The 4,089-nt window shown below is 42.9% G+C and overlaps 1 protein-coding gene and 1 pseudogene across 1 annotated transcript in view; both read right to left on the bottom strand.

The window, feature by feature from the left end:
* Window positions 1-4,089, bottom strand: part of C8A (complement C8 alpha chain) — a 69,991-nt gene that overhangs the window by 57,875 nt on the left and 8,027 nt on the right. The window lies entirely within an intron of this gene.
* On the bottom strand, window positions 54-1,338 carry LOC111726444 (annotated as a pseudogene).

The following is a 4,089-nucleotide window of genomic DNA, read 5'->3' as shown; positions in this document are numbered from 1 at the left end:
AAAAAAAAAAGAAACACGGATGTAACGGAACGAGGCTTAGAGTCCATCAAACGTGCATCCAGTTTCTGTCACTCACTGAACTTCAATTTGCCTATAGTGGAAAGACAGGGAAAATGGCTGGTGAGACTACTCTGACGCTGGAGTGAGATCACGTCAGGTCGGAGCACAAGCCTGGAGTACATGTGAGCATCTTCCCTCCAACTTTCTCCTGCACACACATGTACATCAAGCCTCTCCACCTTCATCAAATATTCATTGAATGTGCTCTGTCTAGGCCAGGGCCTAGTGAGATGCTCACCGACCACTTTTTAAAATAGATTGGCATATTGCTGAAAGGGCCTTCCTAGAGTTGAATGAACAACCTTCAAGTCAAGGGCTTGACCCCCCAGAGTGTGGCCACTTCAGCAATTTAGACAAAAAAATAAGTAGCTGCCAACCTTAGGCCAGAAGGTCAGAAAACTTAACTCTGATCATTGCCAGGGAGGTCACCCTAATAGACAGCTTATATTCAAATCTGATTGTCACTAATCACATCTTCTTGAGCCAGTCCCATTCAGTTACCTGGAAATTATATCACTAAATGGAAGTATTGTAAAATTAATGTTGGAAGTGGCTAGTCTTCAGCCACTTTAGCCACGTCGCTAAATCCCATGGAAAATGTTCTGGTTTTCCCTAAAGTGTTCTGTGCTGTGTTTGGGAAAGGGTTTATTTGTCCCAACCAAAACTCATGTCGAACTTTGGTCCCCATGGGACAGTGTTGAGTCTAGTGGGAGGTGTTTGGGTCATGGAGCGGATCCCTCATGAAAGGCTTGGTGTTGTTCTAGATTCTGTGAATGAGTCTAGTTCTGGCTAGAAGGATTAGTTTTCTTAGGAATGGACTAGTTTCCATGCAAGTGAGTTGTTCTTTTTTTTCTATTGTGCACAGAGGGTAGGGGCATTCCGTCCTTTCTTCATACCGGCTAGAACGCTGCTCAGTTCCTCCCACTTCCTCTTAGCACAGATATGTGACCCACTCTTTTCTTGTTGAACTTGAGAGCCCATTTGTCCTTGGAGGCCTTGAGTAACTCCATGGCAAGGAGCTCATAGGGGGCAAAGCCACACACCTCTCGGATCATGTCCACACTAACTTCGTGTCTTTGGTGAGGTCCCCATGGTGATGGCTGTGCCTCGATTTTTCTTGGTCACCTTGTGGCCGTTGTTCTGACTCACAGCCATGGAGTGGCGCAGAGCCATGGCTGTAAACAGCAGCTGGAATCTCCAATGGCTGCCGTGGCAGAAGGAAGTGAATAGTTCTAAAGCAAAGTTTCTCCTTGTGTTTGGTCTCTCTGTGACCACATCCACTTCCTTTTTTTTTTTTTTTTTTTTTTTGAGACAGAGCCTCAAGCTGTCCCCCTGGGTAGAGTGCTGTGGCATCACAGCTCACAGCAACCTCCAACACCTGGGCTCAAGCGAGTCTCCTGCCTCCGCCTCCCTTAGCTGGGACCAAACATGCCCGCCACAATGCCTGGCTATTTTTGGTTGCAGCCATCATTGTTGCTTGGCGGGCCCAGGCTGGATTCGAACCCACCACCTTAGGTGTATGTGTCTGGTGCCTTAGCCACTTGAGCCACAGGCACCGAGCCCACATCCACTTCCTTTTCAACCTTCTCTGACAAGTTTTGACACTGCACAATAGTCCTCATCAGGAAATTTCCTAATTTATTGTTTTTATTTCAGTAGATTTAGGGGGTACAAGTGGCTTTTTGTTACATGGCTGAATTAGTGGTGAATTAGTGCTTTTAGTGTCCCATCCCTCAAATAGTGTACATTTTACATAGTAGGTAATTTTGCAGCTCTCACCCCTTTCCACCCTTCCCATTCTGAGTGTCCAATATCCATGAAGTTACTCCATGTGCAGACACATAGCTTAGCTCCCACGTATAAGTGAGCACATGTGTATTTGGTTTTTAATTCCTGAGTTACTTCTCTTAGAATAATAGCCTCGGGTTCCATCTGAGTTGCTGCAAAGGACATTATTTCATTCTTTTTTATGGCCAAGTAGAATCCATGGTGTATATGTGGTGTGTATGTATGTGTGTAGGGTTTTAATAGTCGACTATTTTAGTGCCTTGAGGAGGTAAAATTCATGTCCTTTACTTCACGTAGCATCTGTGCTAATGCCTCCTAAAATAGACTATTTTAATAGCTGACTATTTTAAATTGCATGACTATTTTAAATGGCCACCCTGTATACACACACACACACACACACACACACACACACACACATACACTCCACATTTTCTTTACCCACTCATTGGTTGATGGGCACATACTAAATTATAAACACAGGTGTCTTTCTGATGTTATAACTTCTTTTCCTTTGGGTAGACACCCAGTAGTAGGATTACTAGACTGAATGATAGCTCTACTTTCATTTCTTTAAGAAATCTCCAGCATGTGAAACTTACTAAATGTAGAATATAAATGTCTTAACACAATAACTAAGAAAATGCCATGAAGGCTATGTTAAACAGTTTGATGAAAATATTTCAAATTGTCTATAAAACCAGCACATTGTACCCCATGACTGCATTAGTGTATGCAGCTATATTTAATTTTAAAAAAAAAGAAATCTCCATACTGCTTTCCATGGTTGTACTAATTTACATTCCCATCAATAATGTGTAAGCATTGATTTGTTTCCCTTACAGAATTTAAACTATATAAAATGATCACATAAACTTCTCATCTAGAAAAAACACTCCATGAGAGCTGAGAGCAGGACTTTGCCTTTCTTATTCTCTCGTATCTCCCTGGGGCCTATAACAGTGCCTGACACATAGTGGCAGGCACTTAACTCAGTAAGAGTGGATATGTTGATTAAAAAGAAAAGTCCTCGCTAGATGCTATACAGAGGCCAATGTCATGCTTTCTGCAAGCCTGCAGAACCATGAGCCAAATAAACCATTCTTCTTTGCAAACTATCCAGCCTCAGGGATTCCCTTATACCAACACAAGGTAAACAAACACACCCTCTGTTAACTACTTTTTCCTTCATGAAAATTTTCCTCCTTTGGACATCTTCAGCATACTTCCTTGCTCTCTTCCTGACTCTGGCCAATTCTCTTTGACTACTAAAATAGTTGACTATTAAAACCCAGAAGACTATAAGAAGAAATTCCAGGCTCGGCGTCTGTGGCTCAAGTGGCTAAGGCGTCACCCACATACACCTAAGGTGGTGGGTTCAAATCCAGCCTGGGCCCACCAAACAACAATGATGGCTGCAACCAAAAAATAGCCAGGCATTGTGGCAGGTGCCTGTGGTCCCAGCTACTTGGGAGGCTGAGGTAGGAGACTTTCTTGAGCCCAGGAGGTGGAGGTTGCTGTGAGCTGTGATGCCATGGCACTCTACCCAGGCAGACGGCTTGAGGCTCTGTCTCAAAAAAAAATAAAAAATAAAAAAAGAAGAAATTCCACAGATTACAATCTTGTCTTTCTTCTTTTCTCCTTTTGCTCTTCTTAACCTTGAAGATGTACGATTCATGTCCTTGACAACATGCATCTGTGCAAATGCCTCCTAAAATCAGACCTTGGACTAGGCCCCTCCTCTGCGATCCTGTTTTGTTTATCCAGCAGCCTCATTGTATAGCTCTACTAGTTGCCTTTTGGGCATGGAAGACTTAATGGCTCCACATCCAAACTCCTAATTTTCTCCTTTAACCAGCTCATCTCTTTGCTATGAGTTCCTGTGGGCCAAGACCTTTCACTCCACCTTTCTTCAATTTATTATTTGCATAGCAATCAGGATGACATTTTAAAATGAGAAATCAGATAATAGCCCTTCTTTTAAAAGACCCTCCAATAATTTTTGTTCTTTTGTGTGTGTATGTTTACTATACAAAGCCTAAAATCCAAATTCCTCATCATGGTGCCCAAAGGCCTCTGGGATCTGGCCTCTGTCCTCCTATTTGATGTCCTCTCACGGCATAATTCCGTGCTTTCACACTGCCCATGTCATCCTGAACATGTCGTCCCAAACATGACATCCCGAATGTGTCATCTAAACATGACATCCTGAACAGGTCATCCTGAACATGACATCCTGAA

Source organism: Otolemur garnettii, unplaced genomic scaffold (genome assembly GCF_000181295.1).
Source record: "Otolemur garnettii isolate 467f Iridium unplaced genomic scaffold, OtoGar3 scaffold00066, whole genome shotgun sequence".
In the NCBI taxonomy this organism is placed as follows: Eukaryota; Metazoa; Chordata; class Mammalia; order Primates; family Galagidae; genus Otolemur; species Otolemur garnettii.
The sequence above is the reverse complement of the archived record's forward strand: the minus strand, read 5'-3'. Positions and strand labels throughout refer to the sequence as shown.